This window comes from Panthera tigris, chromosome A3, assembly GCF_018350195.1.
Source record: "Panthera tigris isolate Pti1 chromosome A3, P.tigris_Pti1_mat1.1, whole genome shotgun sequence".
Taxonomy (NCBI): Eukaryota; Metazoa; Chordata; class Mammalia; order Carnivora; family Felidae; genus Panthera; species Panthera tigris.
In genome coordinates, this window is record NC_056662.1 from 28,741,626 (window position 1) to 28,754,677 (window position 13,052).

The 13,052-nt window shown below is 46.3% G+C and overlaps 2 long non-coding RNA genes across 2 annotated transcripts in view; both read right to left on the bottom strand.

Moving 5' to 3' along the window:
- Positions 1–13,052, bottom strand: part of LOC122237244 — a 61,203-nt gene that overhangs the window by 9,124 nt on the left and 39,027 nt on the right. The gene's annotated exons all lie outside the window — the stretch shown is intronic.
- On the bottom strand, positions 4,230–5,068 carry LOC122237245. The gene is made up of 3 exons (XR_006215557.1): positions 4,979–5,068; positions 4,456–4,574; positions 4,230–4,321 (listed from the first exon to the last, which is right to left on the bottom strand). It is a non-coding gene; the product is annotated as an uncharacterized LOC122237245 (long non-coding RNA).

The window sequence follows — 13,052 nt, forward strand, 5'->3', positions numbered from 1 at the left end:
GAGCCCCACGTGGGGCTCTGCGCTGGCAGCGTGGAGCCTGCTTGGGATTCTCTCTCTCCCTCTCTGTCTGCCCCTCCCTCCCTCCCTCTGTCTCTCTCAAAATAGATAAACTTGAAAAAAATAGATACTGCCCATCTCCGGACAGAGTTGATCCTTAGGTCTAGAAAGGGGAGACAGACAATATGAAGAGGCAGCTCCCTAGCACCCCAAATCCCAAAAAGATCAGTACTTTTCACTTCTCTGTCATTCCTTCAAATGAGGCACCCAAACTGAACTTCTCCGAAACCTTTATCTGCAAGGCGGAGATTTAAGGTTGCCTCTAAAAGACCCACGAGGAGCAATTTCCTCCCAATTACCACTAGCTGCTCAACGCCATTCCCCTGGGAGACTGTAGAGGGGAGATGGCACCGGATGATCATGTCAGGGGATCTGCACTATTCAATAAGTTCTGGAAATCCCCAAGGCTTGATGACAATGCCTTCCCTTTTGAACGCCTAACTTCTTTTTTTTTTTTTTTTAAAGCATTCTCCAGCCATCTCATTTTATTGTGTTCAGACCATCCTTTGACGCAAGTGGGACAAATATAGTCATATCTGTCCCTCTGAGAGCAGAGGAAGTGGTGTAGCGCCACGGAGGAGAACACGAGCTCTGGCGTCAGACTCCTGCGTTCACTCTTGGGTCTGCCAATTAGAGGCTTTGTAATCCTGGGCCAGTGACTCAGCTCTTTCCGAGCCTTGGTTCCCTCATCTGTACAACAGGGGCTCAGAAGCGCCTGTTTCATGGCATGGTGGTAAAGCTCAAATGAAATAATGAACGCAGTGGCAAAACCCGGCACACGGTAAGTGCTCAAGAAGTATTAGCTATTACTGTTGTTGTTGTTGTCGTTGCAGACAAGCCGGCGATGGCAAAGGTGGGTAAGCAGTCTCGGAGGGCTTCTGGGCAGAAGCATGATATTCGACATGGAGGCGGACACAAGGCCCAAGATAAGTGTCTCCGCTCTCAAGGACCTCACAACTAGGAGGGGAAAGGGGGACAAAAATCAGGAGCAAGCACAGTAGTAACGCAAACAATTAAAAAGGGGTCTCTGGAAAAGATGTTTCCAGGTGGCATGCCCAGATGCTGGTACAGGCCCTGGAGCGAGCTCCGCGGGGTGGGATGGGAGCGCATTCCTCTCCAGCTGGGAATCAGCAGAGACTCAAGCCCAAGGAGAGGCTCAGGTGAACACAGACACACATACGTGTTCAGATGGTGAGAATGAGGGCGTTTGTTACAGATAGATACGGTTCGAGAAGCGTCTCGCCAGATTCTCACGGAGGACGTAGGTCATGAGGTTCGCCTGGCCCAGAATTCAGGTCTACCTGAGGCCATTCGAGGACGTCCCACTGCCTTCACTGGCTTCTGTCGACATCGCCACTGTTCTGAAGCATAGTGGGTGAAAGGGATGGAAGGGTGGGCGGATGGTATGTGGTGGGTGGATTGACGAGAGACGGTAGATGGTGCATGAATGGGAAATAAGGGATAGATAGAGGGATAGTAGATGGAAGAATGGGTGGATGGGTGGCTGGCAGAACGGAAGGTGGATGGATAGTTGACGGATGGATGGATGGATGGATGGTGGGGGGATGGAGGGATGGCAGCTGGATGGACAGAGACACAGATTTGCTTCATATGTAAATGCTCATGAGATGCAACCTATAGGTTAAGCACGAGCCCGGGGTGAAGGGGGGATAAAAAAAGAAACCACAGAATAACAGCTACTTAATGGCAGTTAATAGGTGCCATAATTGAGTACTTACTGTGTGCCAGAGCCTGTGCTAAGCCCTTTAGCACTTCACAAAAATCCTGAGGTCATTATTGTCATACCCATACAGAAACTGGAGCTTAAGGGGCACATCGCCAGGTTGCACAGGGAGTAGTTCGCAGCATCAGGACTCAGACTCAGGCTGCTGAAAACGCCAAGCTCCTGTCCTTAACCTCTGTGGTTGCTTGACCTTCTTCCTCACAGAAGAAGCTTTATAGCACCAGCGAGGAGTCAAGAACTATTTCCTGGGGCCAAGGGGGGGTAGGGGGAGGCCCAGGTGGCTCAGTTGGTTAAGCATCTGACTCTTGGTTTTGGCTCAGGTCATGGTCTCACAGTCCGTGGGATCGAGCCCCTCATCGAGCTCCACGGAAGGAGACACCGCAGCTGAGTCTTAAAAGCCAGGAGAAGAAAGGGTTGTCGAGGTAGAAAGAACAGAGAGCCCAGCACTGAGGAGACATAACAAATCCTTCCTCCTTGTGAGAGAGAAGCAAGAAAAGGGAGGAGGCTGGAGATGTAGGCTGGGACCAAGTTGAGGAGGGCCTTGAGTGCCGCATCTAGACTAATTAATAGTAATATGAATAGCAATGAGTACTAGGCATCAAGCATTCTCCTAAGTATTTGTATTAGCTCATTTTATTTGTATTAGCTCATCTGATCCTCCCAAGTAGGTGAGATTAGCTGCTAACTACTCGTCCATTTTGCAGCTGAACAATCTGAAAGACTGAGTAACTTTAATAAGGTCACAGGGCTAACAGGTGGCAGAGCCAGGACGTGAACCCACGTCTTTCTGACTCCATAGTCCACACCTAAAACACCATGTGTGGGCTTGAACAACTCTAGCCATTGCGCAAGGGTTTGGACTTCCTCCTCTCTAATGGGAAGCCATTGGAAGTTTTGGAACAGAGGATAACCTAATCAAATGTGTACATTAGCTATGTCCCCTCTGGTGACTATGGGAGTTGGGCAGAGTAAGACAAAACCGGTCTGTCCTATAAGCCCACCTTTGGCCTCTCCTGCGTGCCTCCCTCTGCCTAGACAACCCGCATCCCCACCTCCCAGGTCCCTGAGCCCACTCACTGGATCGGACGCCAGAACATTTGTTTCTCTGCGGGAACTTAAGCAGGACCTGCCCCTCCACTGGGTTTCAGATGCCTTATAGGAAGGGGGTGGCTCATAGATCTTTACGAATCTCTTCCAGCTCTGACATTATACGTCCCTCGGATGTTCTCTGGGACTACGCAGCTAAATGTGTCACTTTCAGCCACTCCTAACAGCCTCAGGAAAGTTGACACCTGCATTTTTTTCCCCCACCACCATGAAGTTCCAATGGCTCTTCCTCCCCAACATAAAAGAGTTATTTTTGGCCACTATTCAATAGAAAGCTTTGTTCTCCCAGCCCTCGTGTGTCATCACCAGCTTGTCTCTCCAGAATCCCCTTCAAGACACCTTTGCCTTCCGGAGCCACTAACTCCAAGGGGGAAGCTATTTATAAGCCTCTGAGGGTGCATAATTGCTGATTGCGTCTAGCTGAGGCGTTGTCAACAAGGAGCGTTATGCCGGAGACTGGCTCTCTTAATGGCAGCATATGCGTCAACTGTCACTTGGCTGAGACTCTGGGGAAGGTCTGCATTCCATTTAAACGTAGTCCAAGAACTAAACGGGGTCGGTGGGGGTGGGGGGGAGGCTTGTAAACCAAATGGTGAACATGGCCTCTGGCTTGTGTCCTGAAGTCTATTCAGGTAGGGCTGGCCTCCTTCACCTTGGCAGAAGAGGAAGAAGCATTATCATGTGGTATTTGTGGGTGTGGGCTTGGAGCCAGACTGCCTGGGTTCAAAAAACATTTTCTTTATGTTTCATTTATTTTTGAGAGAGAGACAGAGCGTGAGCAGGGGAGGGGCAGAAAGAGAGGGAGACACAGAATCCGAAGCAGGCTCCAGGCTCCCAGCCGTCAGCACAGAGCCTGACACGGGGCTCGAACTCATGAACCTTGAGATCATGACCTGAGCCGAAGTGAGACACTTAACTGACTGGGCCACCCAGGCGCCCCCAGACTGCCTGTGTTCAAAGCCCAGCTCTGGTTCTTGTGGGTGCTACAACCTTAAGCGAGTTACCTAACATCTCTGTGCCCAGTTCCCCCATGTAGAAAATGGGGATACTGTGGGCTTAAGGGAGTTATTGTCTGTGAAGTCATAAGAACAGTGTCAAGCACATAGTAACAGCTCAACAAAATGTGGGATCTTATCATTATTATTAGGATTCCATGCATAGTGAGAGTTCCCACTGGCCTGAAGAAATAAGTAGACCTGAGGCAATCGTCCTCAAAGTGTGGTCCCCAGGTTTACCAGAGAACCTGTCAGAAATGCAAATTCTCAGACCCCACCCAGACCCACTGAATCAGACCCTCTCTTAGGTGGAGCCATAAATCTGGGTTTTAATAAGCCTAATGTATGACATTGATACACGATGACATCTGGATGGCATCCCTCCATTTCTTCTAAAACACTCATAACTGGTCAGTCCCTAAGACGAATGAAAATGGCAGCATTAGCTGTGTGATGTGACTTAGGACAGGTCTTTTCCATTGTGAAATGGATGAAAATACAGGGTTGGTGTGGGAAGCCAACGATATAAGGAATATGACAAGCCTGAATGACCTCTCCTGCTTCTGGTTTGTCTTTCCGGGTGACCTTAAGAAGTTGTCCCCGGGACCAAAGGTAGGCCCCAGCTGATTCCGCAGTTTAGTTCCCTGGCTTTGGAAAAGGGCAGACCCTTCCTGTGAAGAGAAAACCAACAGTGTCTGGGTCGCTCTCAGTCAGTGGCTTCCCCCTCCCTGGGATCTGGCTCCTCCCAGGAGTTATAAATACGGAAGGCAGAGGGCCTTCAGACCAGGTGACTGGGGGAAGAGGAATGACTTCAGAATGACCAAGACTCAAAACTTGGTTCCAGCTAAGTGACATGGGCAGATATACTACGCCTCTCTGCGCCTTTCTGTGAAACAAAAATAATTATCCCTCCATGTAGGTGGCTGAGACAATGAAATGAGGACCCTATTAAGCTCGCACTATATGCGGGCTCCGCAGGTATGGCAATGACGAGACAGATGTCCCCCTGCCTTCGTGGAACAGACATTCTAATGAGGGAGAGAGATATTCAACATCCAGGTACAAGGCCAACTACCTTATTACAATTGTGACAGATACCCGATGACGTAAGAGGGACTCCCTCTGATGCGCGAGGGTAAGGACAGGTGGGGAAATAGTAACGTTTGGTCTGAGAGCAGGAACTCGGTGGGCAAAATTCCAGAATTTTGAAGGCCACCGTGAGAATTCTGAGCAAGAAGAAGTAATAAAGGATTTTCAGCAGGGGCATGAGGTGATCAAATCTGAGCTTTTTAAAGAACACTTGTATTTAAATAAATAAATAAATAAACATTTAAAAAAATATTAAATAAAAAAATAAAAAAATAAAAATAAAAAAACTGAAAAAAAAAAAAAGAACACTTGTATTTAAAAAAAAAAAAAAAAGACCACATCATGTGCTGGTGAGGTTATGGAGCACCTAGAATGCTCCACCGCAGGTGGGTGTATGAAATGGTACAACTGCTTTGGAAAACAAGTTAGCAGTTTCTTGTAAAGTTAAAAACACTTTTACCATCTAACCCAGCAGCCCACTTTTAGGGATTTACCCGGGTAAAATTAACCATATGTTCACACACACACACACACACACACACACACACACACACACTGGAGAAGAACGTTTGTAGCAACCTTGCACAAAATTACCAAAACCTGGAAACAATCCAGATGCCCAGTGACTGGTCAAGGGATAAACCACTTGCTTGGGTGAAGCTCTACTAAGCAGCAAAGAGAAACAAAATGCAAATACATGCAGCCCATGGCGGGCTCTCATAAGAACTATGCTGTGCGAAAGAAGACTCAGGAGAATACTGTATTATTCTGTTTATATGCTATTTTAGAAAAGCCAAAACTATGGCTAAAAACAGATCAATGGTTGCCAAGGGATAGGGGAAGAGGAGGGCTTGACAGTAAAGGGACACAGGGAAACTTTTGGGGGTGGTAGAACTGTCCTATATATCTTGATTAAGGTGATGGTTACCTTACTGTGTGTGCTTGTCAAAACTCACAAAAACGTACACCAAAAAGAGAGAATTTTACTGTGGGTGAATTATGTTTGTTTGTTTGTTTGTTTTAAAGCATGTTTGTTACAGAAAGGAGAATAGATAGGGATGGGGGGCAGTTAGAAGGCGTTTATATGTCGGCGATAAAAGATGACGAGATTGTGCTGGGGGGGGGGAGGTGCGGGGGCGCAGTAGGGATAGAGAAGTAGGCAGATACAAGAACTGGCCCAGAGGTGAGCATACACACAAAATGCCACCCAGCATGAGGCTGGCACCTTACAGCTTCTCTCTCAGTTGCTGTCTGTGTGTCATTTACATGAGCCTCACGTCTACATAGATAACTTTCACATACACACCTGCAACTTCTGCCAGTCACAGCGTGCTATGGGCTGCAAGGTTCATGGGGGACAGTTGTCAGGGGAGGGGGCAGAGGCATCATTGGGGACAGAGTGGAAGGGATATTCACAGGAGGAGAGCAGCGCACGTTGGAGTCAAGATACACCTAAGGTGTGGACAGGGTCCTGAGCGATGGCCGCAGAGACACTGCCAGCTCTGCCCATGAATAAGGAGACCAATGTAAGGGTGACAAGTGGTCTTGACAGGTCTGTCCTCGGCTGCCACGACCCCTCCCTGTACCTGCTTATATCTCCCTTCTCATCAGAGCCTTTGAGCCTCAAAGGAGAACCATGGTTCAAAGTCTAATTATTTCCTCGGATGACATTACCCTGCCTCTCACATCTCGGACACAGAGTGAGTTTTGTGCAGTAAGGCCTGGGGTGGGAGCCAGGAGACCTGAATCATCATCCCAGCTCTGACTCTCTGACTTTGGGTGACTTGCTTTCACTCCCTGGGCCTTAACTTCTACGTTTGGAAAATGAGCTGGTTGATCTCTATGGACTCACCCAGCTTTTAAAATCAGTGAATTCTCCTCAAAAGGTTTTTAATATGCCCATCCTCATTCCAAAATGTATGTTAAAATTTTTTTACCAAAATGAATGGAGCAAGATAAAAATGAATTGATTAGGAAATTGAGATGAAAGAGGCCAAGGGTAGGAAGACAGGCTTGTACTTTGCTAGAGATTAACCTTAGCCTTGACCTTGGAGATTGAATTTATCTCCAAGATTTCTAGCAGCCACAGCAAAGAGGCAATCAAGATCCATTAGATCAGAAGTGTTTGATAGAAACTTCTGTGAAGACAGGAATATTCTGTATCTGCACTGCTCTAGAGTAGTAGCCTCGAGCCACGTGTGGCTATGGAGACAGAGTGTAGGACAGTGCAACCTTAGATAATTCGCGACGCTTTCTCGGTGTGCCAGTTAGAAATTTACCCCGCATTGCCTGGCCTGCGATGTTGATGGCGGGCCTCGGAATTAATTCTCCTTTGCCAGCTGGTACAATGTTAAGTTTTGTCACTGGCGGCAGAGGAGGGACCCTGAAGGAGGGAGGGGCTTCTCTTCTCGTTTCCAGCCCACTCTTCTGGGTAGGCTTCTGAAGCTTGTCAGCACCAGACTCTGGCAGCCCATGTGGCCTTTCCAGTGCCCGGTTCCAGGAACATGAGTGCCTTCTCCAACACTCAACCACCGGAGAGCAGGCACCAGCTGGTAGAGTGTACTGGAACCAACAGTACCCAGAGGCAAGAAGCTCCAGAACCTCTTCAAGTGACTTCGGGGTGAAATGCTGCAGATGAAGCACCTCTCTGTGGACAGCCTCCCCTGGCTCCCCTTCGGGAAATTTTACCCAAGTTCTAAGGCATGGAGTCTCGGGGCAGACAGCTCCCCGTTAGAACCCCAGGTGGCAAATTTCCAGCACATCCTGCAGGTACAGTAGCCCAGAGAGACTCATCCACTAGCCGATTGGCCTCATCCAGGCCCTCTCCAAGGTCTGGATCACAGCTCTGGGGCCGGGGGGCTTTCCTAGGGCACTCTCTTAGTCCCAGGGATAAGACTACCCTCAGAGCCTTGGTTACACTACGCCTGTATCCTTCACAGCTCTTTGCTTCTTACTAACCAATTCTTTGTTACTCCGTTCTTCTCTTATGGTTAATTGTACATTAAACTTTCTCTGTTCAAATGTCTGTGTAGTTTTCATCTCTGGACTGGACACTGGCTGCTATAGGAGTCGTCTCAGGAGACAGACCCGTAAACATGGGGTTTGGGTGTTGGTGTGGTCATGCCCTTGGGCTTTGAGAGAAATAATGAGCTCCTCATCAATGGGAAATGGGAGGCTAGTAATCCACTGTGTGCAGTGGATTAAGTAAGCTATCACCTGTGCTTGATTATGATGAAGCGCCAACGGAAGCAGGCGCCCAGGGAGCCCAATTAGATGCTTCGCTTGACTATTATGGCTGTAATGGCGACCATAATGATTATAGTGTGGGATATATTCCTTTGCGTGGACTTGCATGCTTACAGAGAAGAGAATGCCAAGTTCAGTTCAAACCATGGTCTGAGTAGTAAAACGAACAGAAGTTAGAGGAATATTTTCTTTCTTAAGGACACGAAGTTGATATGACTGAAAACACACAATTTCATTGTGTAAGTTGCTGAATTTCAACAACAGCTGAATTCACAGCTTCATCAAGGTGTTCATGTTTAACTGGATTGGGCAAGAAAGGGATCACAGAACGTGAAAGGAGGTCCTCTGATTGAATCCAATTGGGACTGACGGTCTTGAGCCCCCACGTCATTCTGAGCATCCTTTGCCCATGGCAGTAGCTTTCCCTCTGGTGTATTAGGACACTAGCATTTTTTCTTTCTTGAGCCCTTCGATAACTTCATCTGAGGCAAATGCGTTGAGAGGGTACACTCTCTTTCCTCAAGACCCACCATGACCACCCCCTGTTGCCACTAAACTCATAACTAGGGTCACATATCAATATGCTTTGTGGAGACAGGTACACATTATGACCATGGAGGAAAAAGGTTAAGTATACAAGAACTGAAAAATCATACTAATCTATATCAACAGAGATCTGGGATCATGTGTGGATCTGGATCTGAAGAGTGTTAGACCAAGGACGGTGGACCCTAACACTACAGTGAGCAAATTCACTGATGTAGATGAACCTACTAGAGACTCCAGATTTAATATGTTATCTCATGCCCCTGGAGGTGTCTCTAACTGCTCACTTGGTGATTGACTGAAACTTGAACTCAACAGTGACCTACATGTAATGAGATTGAGAGGCCACAGCCTGGATTTATATGCCTGGAATTATATGGAAGATGAAATTCAAAGATGTAGGGGCATGAGTAGATATGATCGGATTTATCGTGTACAATTTGCACACCCACCCACCAACTGTGTTCCATGAGAACAGCCAGAACACATTCCCTTGATTAAGGCATTGAGAAATACATGTGAGAGGGGTGCACCTGCAATCTTGAAATCTCCGTGGTTGCTCTTTTTGAATGATAGGTTCGACTATAGGGAAGGTCACCATTGATATGGGCTCCCTGATTTCAGGGAAAATCATGGGATCCTGAAGCAGCAGAGGACAAATGGCATTACTTAACTGCTAAAGACCAGGTGAGTACATCTATTTTAAATAGCAGCGGGAATGTACCAGGAACCAGAATGTCTTGGTACACAAAGATCTTTGGACATGGTTAATTGATCATGGAATCCCAAGGATGAAATACATGGCCATCCTAGCAGAGAGCTGCTTGACCTCTGTAACAGGAAAAGGCTCGAGGTCTGATAGCCAAAAATCTGACCTAGTGTCCACAGTCAAGGGTCATGGCTTTCACCCAATTTCGAAGCCTAGGCCAATTCACACAGTCAGAGCCCTTTGATTGAAGGGGTGGTGGGGTACCCCTGAAGAATGGCCACACCATTGCCTCAAATAGGCACGGCAAATCTTCTTCCAAGAATTCCCCAAAGGGACCTACAGTCATTTGCTAGAGTGACTGTATTAGGAAGAAAAAGAAAAGTTCAGAGATAACTCGACACCAGCTCAGAACTGATGCTTATTCCTGGAGACCCAAAACACCACTGCAGCCCAAAGTAGGGGTTATAGTGGTCAGGTGATAGAATCTTAGCTCAAGTCAGACTCACATTAGACCCAGTTGATCCACAAATCCACCCTGTAGGCTATTTCCCAGCTCCTAAAATTATCATTTATTATTATTTTTTAAAATATAATTTATTGTCAAGTTAGCTAACATATAGTGGAACAGTGTGCTCTTAGTTTCAGGGGTAGATTCCTGTGATTCATCATTTACATACAGCACCCAGTGCTCATCCCAGCAAGTGCCCTCCTCAATGCCCATCACCCATTTTCCCCTCTCCTCCCCCGACATCAACCCTCAATTTGTTCTCTGGATTTAAGAGTCTCTTATGGTTTGTCTCCCTCTCTGTTTGAAACTATCTTTTCCCCTTCCCTTCTCCCATGGTCTTCTGTTATGTTTCTCAAGTTCCACATATGAGTGAAAACATATGATATCTGTCTTTCTCTGACTGACTTATTTCACTCAGCATAATACCCTCCAGTTCCATCCACATTGTTGCAAATGGCAGGATTGCATTCTTTATCATTGCCATGTAGTATTCCATTGTATATATAAGCCACATCTTCTTTACCCATTCATTAGTTGATGGACATTTAGGCTCTTTCCATAATTTGGTTATTGTTGAAAGTGCTGACATAAACATTGTGGTACATGTGCCCCTATGACTCAGCACTCCTGTATCCCTTGGATAAATTCCTAGTGTGCTATTGCTGGGTCATAGGGTAGTTCTATTTCTAATTTTTTGAGGAACCTCTACACTGTTTTCCAGAGCGGCTGCACCAGTTTGCATTCCCACCAGCAGTGCAAGAGGGTTCCCATTTCTCCACATCCTCGCCAACATCTGTTGTTTCCTGAGTTGTTAATTTTAGCCACTCTTCCTGGTATGAGGGGGTATCTCAATGTGGTTTAGACTTGTATTTTCCCTGATGATGGGTGACGTTGAGCATCTTTTCATGTGTCTGTTGGCCATCTGGATGTCTTCTTTGGAGAAGTGTCTATTCATTTCTTCTGTCCATTTCTTCACTGGATTATTTGTTTTTCGGGTGTTGAGTTTGGTAAGTTCTTTATAGATTTTGGATACTAACCTTTTATCTGATATGTCATTGGTAAATATCTTCTCCCATTCCATCAATTGCCTTTTAGTTTTGTTGATTGTTTCCTTTGCAGTGCAGAAGCCTTTTATCTTGATGAGGTCCCAATAGTTCATTTTTGCTTTCATGTCTCTTGTCTTTGGAGACATGTCAAGCAAGAAATTGCTGCAGCTGAGGTCAAAGAGGTTGTTTCCTATTTTCTCCTCTAGGGTTTAAATTTATCATTTAAATAGACATTACTTGACAACTGGCAGAATCCTCACACTGGCACTCTGACCAATGGGAGGAGGATCACTATGGTAGGAAAGACTAAATGGAAACCTTTAGAACTTCCCCTCTGATTACTATGGTAAACCAGAAGTAATACCACATCACTGGGGAAATTGCAAAGATTAATGTCACTTTCAAAGACTTGCAAAAAGTAGGGATAGTGATAACTATCACATCCCCCAATTAACTCACTAGTTTGACCTATGAGGAAGTCAGACAGATCTTGAAAAATGAGAGTGATCTATTATATATGTAACCAGTGATGTTTCCCACTCCAGATGTTGTTCCAGATTTAGTATCTTTCCTGGAAGAAATCAACATAGCTCTGGGCACTTAGTATGCAGCTATTGGATTGCTGCATATCAATGTGTAAGGATAATTAGAAGAGGTTTGCTTTTACCTAGCAGGGACAATAGTCTACCTTCCTGGTTGTGCTTCAAGAATGCATCAATTCTCCTCGAGGTTAATGAGTTGGAGCCCCACATTGGGCTCTGAGCTGACAGCTCAGATCATGTTTTGGATTCTCTGTCTCCCTCTATCTCTGCCTCTCCCCCTGCCCCCACCCCTCTCAAAAATAAATAAAAGTAAAAAAAAATGTTTAAAAAAAAGAATACATCAATTCTCCTCTTCTCTGCCATAAATAATAATCCATAGAGATCTTGATTGTCTTGACATTCCATAAAATATCATACCGGTTCACTACATTGATGACATTTTGCTAATTGGATCTGATGAGCTATTTTATTCTTCCCTTATTTTTGTTTTATTAATTAATTAATTTATTTATTTATTTAATGTTTAATTATTTTGAGAGAGAGAGACAGAGCATGAGTGGGGAAGGGGTAGAGACAGAGGGAGACACAGAATCCGAAGCAGGCTCCAGGCTCTGAGCTGTCAGCACAGAGCCCGACGCGGGGCTCGAACTCAAGAACCGCAAGATCATGAACTGAGCCGAAGTGGGACACTTAACCGACTGAGCCACCCAGGCGCCCCCCACCTTTATTTTTGTTTTATATACAAGTTTTTGAAACTTAATTTTTCAGTTGGGCCTTCAGGTGGGTGACAATATTCAGTGGGACTGTGACAGAATTGGGGGACAACTAATACAGCTTAGCAATGGATACAGTGCCTGTTGGAATGGTGCCTCTCCTCTTTTGGGAGAGAGGGTGAGAACTTCTTCACGTGTAATAAGGATAGCTATATCTTATAGATGGAAAGTTTAATCCCATTGGGGATTTCTGGGATGCAGTATAGAGCCCACCTCTCAGGGTTATCCCCTCCTCCCCCTGTCGCCCAAGGGTCAACACACACTCTCTCTGCACAAACTTCCACCAGTCAGTGGTTGAAAGCTACAGGGGGCTGTTAATGTTCTACTGTTAGCCTGCCAGGCCAATGGCAATGGGAAACAACCAGGCAAAGAAATGCAGGTGCCAGCTGTGGCAAGAGGCGGTAAGGGCAGGTGGATGCAGGTGGGGCCCTGAAAGTGTCTGCTTCCCTGCGGTTTCCTTCCCTCTAACACAGGGAAGAGAATTCCTGCCTCGCAAGGTCCTTTCTGTGCCGCTGACTTGCAAACTCTGGGAGTTACTATCCATGACTTGGGAGTTACTATCCAAGTCCTTGGACGTGACTATCCAGGACTATCAATCCCTGAATTGCTGGGAAAGCTGAGAGAGACGGTGTAGAGAGAGCAGCTGACAAAGTGGCCATCCTCAACACGAGTCTCTTCCCTCTCCCTTTT